Source organism: Notothenia rossii, assembly GCF_949606895.1.
Source record: "Notothenia rossii genome assembly, chromosome: 1".
NCBI classification, from domain to species: domain Eukaryota; kingdom Metazoa; phylum Chordata; class Actinopteri; order Perciformes; family Nototheniidae; genus Notothenia; species Notothenia rossii.
In genome coordinates, this window is record NC_136912.1 from 11,206,103 (window position 1) to 11,223,825 (window position 17,723).

Below are 17,723 nucleotides of genomic sequence, written 5' to 3' on the forward strand. Positions count from 1 at the left end.
GTACGTTTATTCTAATGTAGGCTACAGTAACGGTCCTGTCGTGTTTGGCTATCAAATATTGTGTTTTACATTTGATTGCCTCAAGGCCTTATGATATCCTCCACAGTATTTTGAATAATGACTGATCATCCCTTTCATTGGGTTTTGAGTGGTTTAGTCAAATTTGTAAAACCTATGGTGTTCCCGTCAAAGAGAGACACACATTTTGGAATACATTTCCAGTGTCTATACTTTGTATATTCACCGTAGATGTCAGACCAGTCTGAGACATTGTGGTGGTGCAACATTTTTGATGATAATTCATGTTTTTTGTGTTCATAAGAGAAGTTAAAACACACCGTTCAAATCTGACAGGGTAAGGTAAGGGGAAGAAACGAACACGACAGGATAGCCTATACACTTCATTTTTTTTAACCAACTATTTACATCATTAGAGCATTCAATATATTTTTTCCCCACATATTAAGGCTATACATTTTACAGATACAGTAATACAGTATTTATTCTAAAACATAAATAAATATTTTTTCTATGTTATGCTTTTTATTCCTGCATTTTACTATACTTGTGTCTTTTATGCTTCAGTTTTGGAGGAACCCAGGTTAGGATTTTCATTGCTTTTGTGCATAGAGCAACCATTCTTGACCCAATTAAAACGACCTCGCCTTAAGAGCTCGAAATGAATGTATAAACAGATAGTTTAACAGCCCAATACAACAAAATGCAAAATAAAATATGCTGCTGCTGATTTGAGACGATGCCTTTTAGTTATATCCTAAAAACAATTTCCTTTTTCTGCAATGTTTACAATTAATGATATCCTATGGATCTCAAGTTACAACACGAATGCACTTAGTCTGAATGTTCAGAGACTTAAGGCTAGAAAAACAATACTACTATTATGCTGGTTTTCAATGTCAGGTGTTATGATGTTAATACTGCTCATCTGTTGTGGTAACATGCTTCAGAGATTAAAAACTGGGCCCTAAATCCCACATGAGGTTTACTGTTTTAGGAGTTTGGGAGGGAGTTATGAATAACTAGTGCATTTACTATATTATATATATATATATATATATATATATATATATTATACCCAATTCTGGTCGATTTTAACACAGCTGTTTTTAGAGTGTAAAGGCACTTTAAAGAAGGGAATTTGTTATTCTTTAAACTGAACCGTAAAGATCTAGACCAAGCTAACCGTAAACTACGCAATGCAATAAAAACAACAGTTACGAAATTCAAAATTGTAAATCGTGCAACCATTAAAAGGCTCCACACTAACTTCTAGTTTCGTTTCATTTAGCTTGATTAAAAATACAAGCTTGATAGTTGATAGCCTATGTGTATTTCCTCAATAAATAAACCGTTTCATCATTAAAACTCTCGCAACTGCGCGTCAATTTTAGGTGCGTTGCTTTGTCAAATATGCTATTAACAAACAACGTCACATAGCCTTGTTAAAGAAGTTGGTGCTATAAATACGTCTCCGAGGTCAACTCAATTCATGAATATTTCTAAGTGCGAATATTGTCTTGTATCGGGGGATGCCGCGGCTCCGGTGCACTGACCTGCAGAGCGGTGCGTCCCAAGCTGTTCACCCCGTTAACCTGCGCTCCTGCCCGCAGCAGATTATCCACAGTTGCCTTGTTCCCGTTCGCTGCGGCTTTCGTCAGCTCATCCTCCAGAGTCATTGTCCTGAAACCTGCAGCGACACCGTCCGTGGATCTGTCACTTGGTGCTTCTGACAAATACCGGCTCCAAAACACACCGGTATAATGCACTGGTCGGGTGAATAGGACTTGATGTGTGGAGGTCCCCCGGATTATGTGTGTGTCCACCCCGCAGGTTGTCTCGGTGTGTGTCGGTGTATGTGTGTGTGTGTGTGTGTGTGTGTGTGTGTGTGTGTCGTGCATCGCCTGTCCAGAGATCCAGTCGGTGTTTGCCTCGACTTGCCTGCTGCAGCTGAATGGGTGACGTCACTTTCTATTGCAAACACTGCCTGTAGGGGGCGCTGTAAGCTATTTAAAAACATTCAAACATCAGGAGCTATTATCTGGAAATCCAATCGTCCAGAGGTCCAGACACAAGTGTGGCGCATTCTGCAAAAAACAAATTGTCTGCAGTGGTGGGATTTAACTAAAAAGGTAAACATTTACTCTGTAAATCTGTAGAGCATTCTGTAATTAAGTAACATTTTGCAGAACTTGAACTATAGGTATAGGGTTCTTCCATTGTATGCTACTTTATACTTACTCCACTGCATGTAAACGGATAATAGTTTACTTTACACTTCATTTAGAAGATAGTTTTCGTTACTCTGCAAATACAAAATATTAAATAAAGTTGAAATTGTAGGGAACTCTAAGGACATAATTGTCTGTGCGGTTAAACACTAGATAGAAGCTGTTTGTCTTTACTTTCTCGTAACTTCTACATATAGGTGGAGCCACACAATTCAAATGAGCTCTGCCTCTACCAGCTATACGAAAGTGATGAACACTTCATAAGTCCATTATGAGTACTCTAAATTGTTGTATTCAAATACATATTTCAATGCTAATATTTGTATTCTGTATACATTTTTTCTACAATATGGTATTGCTAATTAAGTATAAGATTTAAATAATTTGGTTTTATGATTTTTCCCAGCTTAACCCTGGAAACATAATTTTAATAAACAATCATGAGTTTTCTTAGATCTGTATATTTAAATTTCCCCTCACTTTCTTGAATGCAACATTAATAAGAAGTCCTGGAAATAATTATCTACAGCTCTATTGCATATAGCAGATGATCTACAGTAATATGATGGAAACCTCCAGAAGAGAAGTGAACCTTGGGATGTGATGGTTTTATCATCTGTAACTGTGTGTTTGTAAAGTCAATAAAGTGACGGATAGGGATCAGAGGTTTAACAGGATAGCTAATCAAACAAAAATGATGATAGAGGCGTGTTGTTTTACCTGTTCTTGCAATTGTACTTCAATGACTTTAGCATCGCATGGAGCTACCAGGGCCTTCCTGAAGGTGTTTTTTTTTTCCTCAGTTTGTTTTTATGTATACTGTGGTTTGTTTTCTGTTATTAATAGCCTATAATCTGAAAAGTCTTGAATATCAGTGGAATAAACTCGGTTTTATCGCCAGCATGTCAGATGCAGAATTCTCTGTTAAAAATTGGGAAATGTTTTTGGATTTACACTACTTGAGTTACCACAACATATTTTCATGAGAACAGCAGTCGTTATATTTGTTAATGTCAATATAGGAACACAAGTACTTTTGTGCCTCTCTAATAAAACGATCTACAAACTGTTAATATCACTTATGTACTGAGTTTTTATTATTCTCTGTTTTCTGTTCATAATTTACAATTTTTTATTATTATTATAATGAACACTGATGTTTATGCATCTTTTTCTGATGCATTGGAATAATTGTTCAATAAAGTTGGGGGAAAAAAGAGTTCTAGTGACATCGACTGTATTATGGCCAATCAAATGTCTGGAAGTTCATTGTGGACGGGGGTAACCTTTGACCAATGCGTCTGGAAAGTTTGATTGCGCTAAACGGTGCGGCCATGTGCGGTGCGCCGTTTCAAAATTCGGAGTTTATTCAGAGTTTGGGGCAAAAAATAAAAATGTCAGCGACTAAGCTATATTTCAAACACTTCAGAGCAAATAACCACTGCAAGTTGTCTAAAGAAACGACGGTTACAGGAGGGAAAAAAGTGCTCGAAACAAGCCTCAATAAAGCTAACAGCTGGAGTAGGAAGGAACTGCCACCATGAAGCCCGCAACAACTCTGCTTTTCTTCCAACAAATGAAATGAGTGACCTATTGAAAATGCTCAGTTTAAAATCAAGGAATTCCACCTGTTCTTCCATTATGGATGTACTGGAAGGTTGCACAGGAAATGTTTTCCTCCTGAGGGTCATTACCAATCTTCCAATTATGTGGAGAGACTGTTTACAACACACTGGATTGTGACGCGTCACCCGCCATCATGGATAAACACTTGTTTTATCGACTGGATTTTGCTGGATTACGATGAAATCATCTCCATATTCAACATGGCAACGTCACTCACCCAAGGTAAAATAGTCTTATTTGCTTTGCTTTTAAACCGTTAAATGTATCTGCTTGCATGTGGACATGAGATGGTGACAGATGATTGATGATATGGCTGGGAAACATGACGATATTGATACAATTGGCTGTTTTGTATGTTTCTATCGTGATATAGGGCAGGCCTATGTTCATTTATTGTTTTTTAACCTAAAGCTTTTATGTTTTACACTGAGGTCCTCAAAATTAGAAAATGCTCAGTCATAATCATACATGAGTTTAAAGGGCATAGGCTTCATCATTTGGTTTTCTATAGACTATTTATCCATTGTATTACCAGAAAACATACTGTTTCACCATATAATTATTGAGGCAAGACATTGCCTATATCTTGATTGAATATGTTGGCCATCTTAATGGAGTTTGTTTACGTTTCTGCTATCATTCGTCATACTGTTGTTTACTGAGTCTACTGTCAAGCCTGTGCTCATGACTTGTTAGTAATATTGACCCATAAGGGAAGTATTCAAGTTTCCTTTGTTATTGTTTTGGTATCACCTTTGTAAATTAGATAGTAGGACTATCAGTGACAATTTAGACTTTAAATAAAGCCAATTCAGTCATATTTGGTAAGAGGCCAAATGGATGACTTTGGATAGTCCCTAATGTTAACTGTTTGCAAATGTTCCCCCCATTGTCTTAAATCTTGTGGCATTTACACAATTTTGGGGTCATTACAATTGAATATTTATGCACAGTATGACATTTCTTTGGATTTTTTGTTTACCTTTGCCCTCCTTTACTTCTGTTGATGGTTGCACCTCAGGTAATAAAGCAGTCTTTGGTCATGTTGGCTGTGATTTGGTGCATATTCACAAATGGAGCTTAATTTGAATGATTTAAAAACAGTTTATACACATAACATAGTTCTGGGACTCCAGCTGGATCTTTTGCTAATTTAGTAATCCAGATTCGGTGAACAGGAAATAAGAAACAGCAGCTGTTCTATGTCATTTGTTACAAACTGAAACTATAACAAAAATAAATTGGGTCACTTTTTGCTGAGCAGATGAAAATAGTTTTTTAACAGGTTGCTGTTATCAGTTGGTTTGTGTTAACAGAGAAATTGACAAATTGTTGATGGAGGCCCGTCACAGACCCATTGAAGAATCCCTGTCTGCCTCTAATGTAGTCAGAAGCTATTGTGTGTCTAAAAACATTAGCTGCTATATTTGAGTAATTCTGTGTCTGGATAATTGAAACTTCTAACTACTCATAGTGAAACTATGTCATGCTTATTTTCTGCTTAACCACTGCTGTGTGTAAGCAATTTTCATTTGAGTGTGACTTCTAATAATTACATGTGGCCATGATGGAGAAGACACTTACACACACACACACACACACACACACACACACACACACACACACACACACACACACACACACACACACACACACACACACACACACACACACACACACACACACACACACACACACACACACACACACACACACACACACACACACACACACACACACACACACACACACACACACACACACACACACACACACACACACACACACACACACACAGCTCCGAGCCTGTGTAAGGAATTTGCTTGTGTGGTGCTTCGGTTGAGGACGTTTAGTCTGGATGAAAAGATTTCAGGACTGATTTGAGACAAATATGTCCATACAGTACACATGTTAAGCATACTGTGTGCCCCTCAGTTTCACAGCAGTGCAACAGGACTGACTTCTGAGTTTGCCATAGGGTTTTCTTGCTAATCCGTTATCCTAGTAAAACAGTTGTTGTCACTGACTTGACTCAGTGGTGCTTTGGTTGAGGATGTTTAGTCTTGAAACACAGGGATGAAAATATCAGTCTGCTGTCAAGTGCACGTACAACAAGCTCTGCAAATCTGAGTCCTGTTTTTTAGCCTTACAAAGCATGACACACACAGCAAGTCTTGTGGTAAGCCATATGGTTACTTTATGGTTTTAAGATTGCTTGATTATTCCTCATAGTGGAAACACAAGTTCCTGATTTTAATCTCTGTATGACTGATGTCTAGTGATGCTAGCTTCAGGGTCAAACAGAACACAGTTAACTCAATGTGATCGGGTCAATACAATATGAATGAACCTAGTTTTTACAACAGGTAATTAACATCTTTACTTATTTAGGCTTTACCAGTGGACGCAGTAAAAGGTAGTCATCATAATGTGGAAATACTCTAACACAGTGGTTCCCAAAGTGTGGGGCGCGCCCCCCCTGGGGGGCGCAGAGGCATGGCAGGGGGGGCGCGAGAGACCAGGAGGAAAAATGGTTATTAAAAAAAAAAAATATTCATAATTTGTAAAATTATTGATTTGAAAATAATATGATACAGTACTATTACGTCTGGGTCTCTGTGTGTCATCAAAGAGAGAGCGTACCGGTACCGGAGATCGTAGTTGTTAGCTTCTGGTGCTAGCGAGCTACGCTAACGGATATAAAGAGTTTTTTCAACAACAAAGTGGAGGAGAGTCCTCTCCTGTCAGACTGAGAGGCTCAGTGAACTAAAGGACTCTCTGAGTGTTTAGATAGTTAACTTTAGTCTAAGTTATCTCAGTGGATCTCAAATGTTTTGGTCATCATTAAGGTAAACAATTATTTCCGAGGCACACATTTATATGATCATTATAGTTGTAAAAAAATAAGAGAATAAATGAAAAACAGGTATGAAATACTATTAAAAGGGTGATTTGTAAAATATCCATAGAGAAAAAGTCAATCTGTTTACAGTTCTGTTTCATATGGGTGTTGAGAGATGTATCCATAGATCTCTTTTTTTTGCTCTCAAAGTGCACCAGATTGATGCTTTTAACTTCAATATTTTAAAATAAATCTTCCCGGGGGAGCTTGCCCCCAGATCCCCCTATGTGAGGTCCATACACCACCTATAAAAATAGCACTTTACCCCTGCTTACACCTATATGCCTCAAGCCTCAAGCCTTCATTGTAACTGTCACAATGTGTATTTGCGTGGGGATTGTTGCAGTAGAAATTTCCCCTGTAGTGCCTGGTACATTAATGGGAAACCCTAAATGTTTGAGCACCCTCTATGAAACGTCAAGCTACCCCGCACCACCCCAAAATAAATATCTGGCGCCGCCACTGAGCCTGACTATTTGTGTTGGGGGGGCCCCGACTTATTTTTTTTTCCAAAGGGGGGGCCCTGACAGAAAAGGTTTGGGAACCCCTGCTCTAACATATGAACGTTTTTCTTTATGCAGCAGAATCGCTCTGTTTTTTTTAATGGATTATAATTACTTACTCATTATCTAAACATTACAGTTGTGCCTGGTTACGATTTACTACTCTAGATGTTTGTATGCTGGATAGTTTTTATACTAAAGTAGTTTTAATTTTGTATTTGTTGAACCAATGTTTTGTTAGTACAATTATATTATATTTGTAGCTGTCAAATAAATGAGGTGGGGTAAAAAGTGAAGTGGCAGTATAAAGAAGCATAACGCACTTCTGAGAGTGTGTGAAAGGGCAAAGATAAACCACAAATGATGAATTATCAAATGAATACCGAGCACATCAGCAGCGCGTTGACTCGATGTAACAATCGTTTTATGATGTAGCTGCAGCTTTAGGAGTGTTTGATCATAAAGTATATTATAGTCGGCAGTAATGGAGTGTGACAGTGTGTGTCAGTGGCTTCATTCTGAGAGTGTGTGTGTAAATGTGAGCGGACCTGTGTGGAATGTGTGTTTGTCTCGGGGTTCAAAGCCTGTGGCGATGGATAGTGGGTGGAGGTGTGTGCTGGTCTGGAAGTCCCCTTGGTGTGTGTGCATGTGTCTGCGCATGCTGGTGTGTGTTTGGTGAGAAAAGTCCACTGTGAATGATTACAGACGTTATGTCTTTTATGTCCTGTTTAAAGAATTTGAAAAGAATAAACAGATCGCAGTTTTTATTCAGTGAAAACACTTTGGAGGGGATAATCAAAGCTTGCTTTTAATAACAACCAAGGCCATCTTCAAACGGGTCCTACAGGGCGGTTTCTCTTTGTAGGGCTCGACTTCATGACATCAGTGCATATGGAGCGTTCTTTTGGTCAGATGAAATACTCCAGGAAGAAAGTCCTCCTCTTCATCGCCAAATTTAGCAGCCTAGTTTGAGGAAAAGTGGTCAATAGTGTGGTCATCATTTTAATCTGTCAGATCTTTATGGTGTTTCTCACCGAACCTCCTCTGAGCTGCATACCTCGGCGTCTGTTGCTTGGAATTTTGGCATTACAACACGTGGCTTATTGGAATGAATGAAGGGAAATTTTACTCTGATTTGTGGCTCAGTTGTTTGTTTGTATTACCATTGACACTTCACCCACTATCCTCCACAGCTGAGAAGGGGAATACCTCAGATTCAAGGCGAGTGATATCACCTCTTGCTTCATTGTTCATTTGAATTCCCCTTTTATTGCTCGTTTTAAATGGTTTTATTGTCTGCCCTTTTGATTGCTAAATGGGCACTGACTGCTCTAATGAATTTCACATTTGGTACTTTACAGATTTACACACATGTAATCATTAATTTTATCCCATGCATTGCCACTACATCTAGTTCAAAATGCAAGATGTGCACCAATAAGGCACTTTCAGCTTTGTGACATGCACATATTTTCCAATTCTGTTTACTCCCTCTGTCATTTCCACATCAAAGAGTTGGCCTGTCCCTTTAGAAAAAGAAGCAAACTAGGTAATTATATCAAATAGTATAGTAGTTAAAATGTTATATATCTAACTCTTCAGATCTTCCTTATGTTAACAAATATAAACTTTACTTGATACTTTGGTTTTCCCCCTCTCAGTGTTATCAGCACTCAGGGCATGCTGTCTTCAAGCCATTGCATTTCTATTGATAGCCTCTCATTGCCATGCTGACATGTGGTATTTCACAATGCTGTGATGAGTAAAGGGTTGGTCCTTCTTACGCACTAGCCTTTGACATTGTTCTAGTTTTTATTGCCTGATGTAATTTGTGTCCACTCTGACACTTCCAAGAGAATTAAAACGATAAACAAGTGCAGTGCCCGATGGAAAAAAGGACTGTGATATGGCTGCTTGTAGCTTTCCCAAGAACGGTGTATCTAAATAACTTCAAAGGCAACACACTAGGCCTCCTTGTGAAAAGGAAGTGTCCAAAGTTGATGATTAAATTAGTAAAAAATATTTCTAGTAGTGCCCCGGCCTGTCTTTTTGCTCTGTTCTTGATTGTGCTAGAGCGAGCAACATAGCAACAAACAGCAGTTAATAGGTTACAGCAGAAACGAGTCCCGAAATGAGTTAGCATTTTAGCACTTAGTGCAGAAATGGGTCCCGAAATGAGTTAGCATTTTAGCACTTAGTGCAGAAATGAGTCCCGAAATGAATTAGCATTTTAGCACTTAGTGCAGAAATGAGTCCCGAAATGAGTTAGCATTTTAGCACTTAGTGCAGAAATGAGTCCCGAAATAAGTTAGCATTTTAGCACTTTTGCAAATGAACCCTTTCGTGAGTGTTTCAGTTTAATGCACATGTGCCAAACTCAAGGCCCGGGGGCCAAATCAGGCCCCAAACATTGATGACCTTGCACCCAAGATGAGATGCCAAGTATCTGCTTGAACTAGCATCACAGAGCAGCACACTGAGTTTACATGGATGTTTCCTTCTGCACTTTGTTTCTTGAGACAACAGGGCATATTTGGTTTTTTCTTTGAGGGAAATAGTTTTGTTGAAGCTGCTGTTGGCCTGTGGAAAAATGTAATCATAAGAAATGACTCTGGAAAAGCTGCAGATAGAGCCATAAGAAATGAATGCAACTGATTATTTAATGTTTAATGTTGTTTTTATAGGCAATCATTTAAGCTTTGTTAGTTCCAGGTTTAATATGTGCAATAAGTTCATTTCAATAAGTTCTGCAATAAACATTGAACCAGTCCGGCCCTCGACTAGTAACCACTTTTTTATTTTGGCCCACTGTGTATTTGAGTTTGACACCCCTGGTTTAATGCCTGAAATGAGGTCTGTGGTTACCACAAGCTTAAGATATGTTTATGGTTTGTATTAGGACATAAGTTACGTCAACAAAAACACTACTATTATTAGTGAAGCTCCTATATTTTACAAATGGCAGTTGTTGTCAATGTAAGCGGCATAATCCTGGGGATGGAAAATTAGGCTTATGCTGGAGATCCAAAACCTACAGTTCCTCCACTTCAGGCTGGCTCCAAAACAAGTCAACGCTAACCCCCCACCCCCATGTTACAATGCCAAACGTCAGAGCAGAAACAACATTTACATCCATTAAACAATATTAACACTCTGGTACAAATGATTTTCCCCCCCACCCTAATTACATTTTGACATCTTTACCAAGGGGGCGTTTAAAAAAAACAACCTCTGTAATTGCAGTAATGCTTAAAATTGTGCATAACTAATGGTGAGGCTGCTTTGAGTGACAGCTTGTTGTCGTAACGGGCGTCTGTTTCACATTTTTGCCCATTTTTGGATTAGCTGGATGTTTTACAACGGCACTTCAGAAACCTATGGGTGACGTCATCAAGTCTCTGTTCATTTGATTAAGTCTACTAGTTGAAATCAAGGACAGACAAACAGAGAGACTCCCTCCTTTTTAGTTAAGTACAAATGGTTTTTAAACGTTTGCTGTATCAGTGATTTTCATGCTTAGGTTAAGTTACACAACATTTCAATGACATGCTCTGTTCAATTTGACCTCCAGATAAGACCTTCATAGCCCTTCCTCCGCTATTTACAGACTGCAAATCACATCAAAGGCTCATCACAAACCACGAGTCAGGTTAATTCAGTAACTGTATTACTGATAAAGACTTGGTTAAGTTGGTATTTCTGGCTTTGAAGTCCTGTCAGAACACTTTTTCCCTGAGTAGAGGAATAACAGCCAGCCGGAGGGAGGGTTTGGTTAAACACAATGAATTTACTTTTTTAATACCGACATAAATGATCCATTCATCCACTCTCAATGTGCAGTTAGTCTCAAATTCCTCCCTCTTTACTCATCGTTCCCGACTGCCAAAATGCAGTAGAGCCGATAACACTCTGCTGAATTGACTATTGTATCGAAGATTTTCCTTACTAATTTATATTTGCAAAGCTCTGTTGCAATCCTCAATCATCAAATAGCTGTATTAGGATCACAGTATGTCAGTCAGAGTTCCCGTTAGAATATTTTTTTGCCGGTCAAAATGTCCGTTAAAGTTGAAATCTTCCGGACAAAATGAGAAAAGTGCCAGTCAAACGTCTTCTTTGTTATTTATTGAGCTTTAAAACAAATTGGTATGATTCGATATTAAACAAACTAATTATAGTAGATGAACTACTCAAAAGTGTACAGCAGGGGTGCCCAATACGTTGATCGCAAGGGTAGTGTGGGTAGATCGCATGGCATTGGAAAAAAAAAAAAACATTTAATTTTTTTTTATTTTTTAAAGTTAGCCTATCATCCATCCTTACTATGACATTTGCCACTTGATTGACGTACAGGTAAGCCAGTCTGATTTGTATTGTGCCATACGGGTTCATGCAGTTATGAGGGGGCCTCACCTCCTCGTCTGAAGCGCAAATGCGGCGCAGTTATACGCTTATACTATACGCTTTTTAGTCTAAACTAGCAATTATTTTGACCGGACATTTTGACCGGAGAGATTTAGATTTGCCGGTCTTCAGCATATTTTACCGGTCATAGTCCGGTAATTACCGGCTAACGGGAACTCTGATATCAGTAATATTTTTGTATATCAATTTGACACTGATTCATTTTGTATTGTATAATAATTCTCATGTTAAATGTTGTATTATTGTTTTACACATTTTAAATAAATCGAAATACATGTAATCTAAGAGAGTGGCCTCATAAAATCCCATTTATTAATCCAAGAGGGAAATTAAGCTCTTCACTATGGTATTATTTTATAATTACACACCTCAAAATACACAGGGAGGCGTGTGCTGTAGTGGGTTGTGCGTTGGTGTTCGAATCAGGGGATCACAAGTTCAAACCCCAGCACGTTGTTGTGTCCCTGAGACACTTCACCCCAAATTGCTCCTGTGGGGATTGTCCACAGTATTGAGTAAGTAAGTCGCTTTGGATCAAAGCGTCTAACAAGTGACATGTAATGTAATGAAATGTAATGTAATATACACACACATGCACAAACTGGACCTATAGAAGACATATTAGACCTTGAATTGGCTTCTTGAAAATCAACCAGTGTCTGTTAGAATTTAAATTGTTTGGCAACTAAGACATTTGCTTCAGATCAGAGAGGACTCATGCGATATACAATGTTATGTAAAAGACCATTTACAAGCAGGTGTGATCTTCTTATATTTAATAGCCACAGCACAGCATGTTTTGAATGAAGGGCCTCTTGGCAAATCAATCTCTAACCAGACTGGGCTCGATAAAGAAATGCTTCTAAATACAAATCTGGTTATCTTCCCGAGTGAATGTCCTGTTTTGTGTTTGTGCTGCATTACATTTTAATTTAAGCTTTTCAAATCTAAATAGGAGACTCATCCCACGCTTTAGGTTTTTGTCACAAGACAATTTGCAGGAATGCTTGCATACTTTATGGCAAAGTAGCTTGAAGGTTCAGTGTATGCTGAGCGTAAATGACAGTGACACATTTAATATCCACTGGAGCTTAGTGTGATTATTGCTGTGTACGTTTTCCTGCTTCTATAGAGGTTTTCATTTAGGCTCCAAATGTCAAGCCCAATGTAAAGGTTATCTGTCCTCTTGGTAAATGCTGAATCGTCGTCTCGTGGTTACTAAAGTGGTTTCACATTTTACATGTTCTCACTGATTTGGAGTTAGACGATCGCCTGACTCATTTCTACCTGATATCGCTTGTGATGTGTTTTCACTCCTAATGAACAATATCCCTGTTATCATCGCGTTCATGAAAGCTAGCTTTTAGTTGTGTTTATGAAAATCTGAATCAGAAACAGGTTTATTACCAGGTAGGATTACACTTACGAGGAATTTGAGGTGTCGTGGTGCATACATGTAAAGTAAAACAACAATTAAAACACAGATAGAGAACGAGAAAAAATATTAAAAAATATAGTTAAATATAACAGTATTTACATTGCAATAAAAAGGAATAAAATATGGACTTAAAATAAAATCGGCAGTAATAAGAAAAGAAAAGCCTTTTGAACTAAATGTGAATTTATATGCTGGATTTTTGTATCCTTTTAACTAAACTGTTACAACCGTTCATTTATATTAAAATGTTGTTATCTTTAAATACATGCATTAACACGCTGGCTGGCTCTGTTGTGATTGGTCAACCGCTTAGAGATGTCCTGCTGCGTAGCCAATCAAGTTCAATGTGTTAGAGGCTAGCCAACAGAGGCGCAAGTGTTATATACTCTCTCCCCTCTCTCCCCTCTATCTCACCTCTCCAACCTGCCCCCAATAGACCGGGACTTTAACACCCCCCCACACACACAGACACAAAACAAATCCAGCACCAGTCACTTTTACGCTGCTATGGACATTTTTGCTCTCCCTTTTTTATATATATCCTGCTTACTTGAAGTAAACGGTTATTGCAAGTGTTCTTTCTGTAAATGATTGAGTGTTCTTGCATTTGAATGTGTGAGTTTTCCTATAACTCGGGACTGTGGGAAACAGTATTTCGATCTTTCTGTGTGTACAAACATATTTTGAGATTGACATTAAAGTTGTCTTTGACCTTTGACTTTGATAATGATCATGTCATGGAAGAAAACCAATTGCCCAATGGAGGCATTTCAGGCAGGGGGAGAGAAACTCTGGGATTTTAGTCTTTGCGAGTATCATCATCATCATAAAATGAAGCAGACATCTGATTGGCCGAAGACACTCACCTCTTAAAAAAATGTATGTGTGAATCCAGCGGCGTTAGGGGAGTCTCAAAAATCCACTCACAAATGCAGAGAGAATCACACACAGAAAGCGTTTTTTATATAAATGTAACAACACTCAAATATGTTTCTGATGTAACTATTTGTGTGTGCATTGAAAAAAATGTGTGTGGATGGAGACATTTATATATAAATCTGGAATTACATGTGTGTATCCTTCTGTGTGCATTTATTTATTTTCGAGACTGAACTGACCCCATATGAACCGGATACCATGGAGAGTTTCTGCTGACTGTAATGAGTGTGTTACCCTTTGCTCCCTTTTCACCACACACACACACACACACACACACACACACACACACACACACACACACACACACACACACACACACACACACACACACACACACACACACACACACACACACACACACACACACACACACACACACACACACACACACACACACACACACACACACACACACACACACCAGTTAGCCCTCTGTGAGTGTGTCAGAGGCACGTAAGGACACAGCCTCTCCAAGGCTTAGCAGATAGCAGAGTGTACAGAGAGACGTTTTCTTCTGCCCTGTATGTTTTTCCCTGTTGTGCCGCTCTGTCACACAAATCAGTCACCGCCCACATGCATTACAACTTTCTCAAGCCACTGGCCCACCTTAATGCTGAAAGAGATAGACTCATGGGAAGAATGAGTCGGCCGTAATGGAAGGAATTGACTTTTGAATTGCTATATAATCTTATGTAAACAGTTGTCTGTGTCTGCGGTAACAAGGGGTCTATTGTGCGTCGACAAGAAGTGTCTACCTGAGGTCATTGGACACGTGTTTATATTGGGCAGATTTGAGCTCCTATGTTTTCTATCTGGAGATATTAAACATACTATGTAGTCAGTTTATAGCTACTTAATATTCCAGTATGTGAACAGGACGAAAACACAGCCTGGGTAAAAGAGGCAGCGTTCGAGTGCTTCAGATGTTGGATAATGATTAACACGGAGGTGACATCATGGCTCCTTAATGACAGTGATTACGGTCAGCCTTCTCAAGATATGCTTACACAAACAAAACAACGGGCTTTATGACAAGCTTATCATCAAATGGGAGCACTTTTGTTTCGTGTGTCTTTCTCATATTTCTCAGAATAAACTCATCCACCATTTTGTATTTGTCAAAAGGGAAAACTTTGGCTTCTGTATTTTATATTTTTAAGATACTACAAGACTTAGTGGCAGTGCGTCTAGTTGTTTTATGTCTCTTTAAAGCATATTGACCTTTAAAGTTGTTAAGCAGGACACGACCTGTTGTAAAAGCAAACTGATATATTGGCATATTAGTTCCGCTTTGTAAACCATGAGATCTTGATATCAAATGGACCACACCCTTCTTCAGTGAGACACACTTTGTCTTGAGTTTAATTCAGAACACCTTTATGTAATTCGTACAGTGTTGGAAGAATTACTCAGATTATTCACTTTAGGAAAAGTAGCAATACTGCAAAATACTCAGTTCACCTCCTGGGCCACTGCCGAAGTGCCCTTGAGCAAGGCACCTAACCCCCAACTGCTCACTGGCGCCGGCTAGACTGGCTGCGTCCGCTCTGACCTCTCAACTGCGTGTGCATGTGGGCATATAACTGTGTGTGTATTTGTATATGTATGTGCATGTTGTAAAAAGTGTGTCATGTATTACCTGTATAAAAACGCATGTGTGTGTACGACAGAGTGGAAACTGAATTTCCTCCTCAGGGATTAATAAAGGTCCATTCTTCTTCTTAAAATTAAAATATAGGTATTCCTAATTTTACTTAAGTAAAAGTGAAAAATTAGTAGCATCAAAATATACATTATATTATATATATTAAGTACCTAAAAATATGCAGAAAGGCCATTTAATCACCATTTACTTTAAATTATTTTATCAAAATTATTTGTGGATTAAAATGTTCATCACTTCAATGTTGTACTTACTTTATACACTACTGTTTAGCCCAACCTAAAATCATATATGATAATATATGTATAGATTTTGTATACTAATAACTAAATCTGTAAAATAAATATAGTGGAGTAAAAATATAATGTAGCATCATTTGAAAAAACATTTAAGTAAAGTTCAAGAACCTCAATGTGTTACTTATTTGCAGTCAGTAAAATAAGCGTTTTCTTCTACAGTCTCACAGATGTAAAACTATCTTGAGTTGCTTTAGTATACTGTCACAAGATCAGCTCTTCCTCTGAATAAGTTCCGGCCAAATCTAGTTTTGTCCGCTCTCAGAGAGATGTGTGTGGGCGGCCGAAATGCCTTCATGCTCAGCTGAGAACCACAACAATTTATTTATCTGACTTTAATATCACAGGAGGACTATGGGAGGCTGTGGCTCAGTGGTTAGTGTGCTGAACTTCGAATCAGGGGGTAGCAATTTCGAGTCCCACGGCAGTCAGCATGTCGTTGTGTGCCTGAGACACTTCACCCCAAATTGCTCCTGTGGGGATTGCCCACAGTATTGAGTATGTAAGTCGCTTTGGATAAGCGTCTAACAAGTAACATGTAATGTAATGTAGGGAGATTCAGAGCAACATTAATGGGGAGGAATATTCTCCAGAAATGTGTAATACTTGTGTTCTCTAATATCATTCATACTTCCAAATACCTTTCAGCGATACAGAGGAACACCCAGTGTGTTTCAGTGTTTAAAGAACAGAGCCTGGAGAGCTAATATGCAGCTTTGATAAAGGTTAGCTTCACCACAAATATTTGCTCTGTGCCGAGGGTGTGGTCAGCCGTCTCTGCCCTCATGCTTTCCAGAACTGTGAAGTAGGAATGAACTGGTGCACTGGTAATGTATTTCTTTAAAGGCTTCCTCGACTAAAAGCAATGGGATTTTTCCATTATATTTAAACATTTTGTCGAAAATAAGCTCTGTGGCAAACACATGTTTGATACTTACATGTTTATTCAGCAGGATAATCTCCACATATGTGCACAACTTTTAGCTACCGTGGATGCATGCCTTGATTTTACCATTGCTAAGCTAAAAAGGGCCTTCTTTAGTCACTTGTTAGCAATGTTTTAGTTAACCCTCCTATTGTCTTTGTCCCCCCCCCCCCTTTACTTTGGTGTTCGCGGTCAAATTTGACCGGTCCTGTTTTTACTGCTATTACATTAACACAAAAACCATTAATCATCACCACATTTCATTTAACACCCTTTCAAACTGTAAATATTGTATCAGACTACTGGTATACATGAAAAACTGCAGTAAATATACAAAGCATAGACACTGAACAAGAACATGTATTGTGTGTGCCAGGTGTGATTCACATGGGAGGATTGGGCACATAAGGCGGGGGGGGGGGGGGGGGGACACACACATCCAGGGGCGCCACCAGGGATTTTGGGCCCCATGAAAAGATATCACATTAGGCCCCACCACCAGGCACAGGCCAAGCCAACCAAGCACAATGCTGTAACCACACCTCCAGAACCCAACCCACTCATTTATGCTTTAAATAACTCTACCTGTACAGGCTTGCATATATCTTGTAGTCCAATACTAACTGCACAATATTTACTGACACTGAGCGGTGAACATATAACACTGTGCAGACGTGCAACATTCTGCTGCAGTAGAATTCACTATTTGATACAACACTAACATTCCTGACAACAGACCTCAAAAGTCATCTTTTGT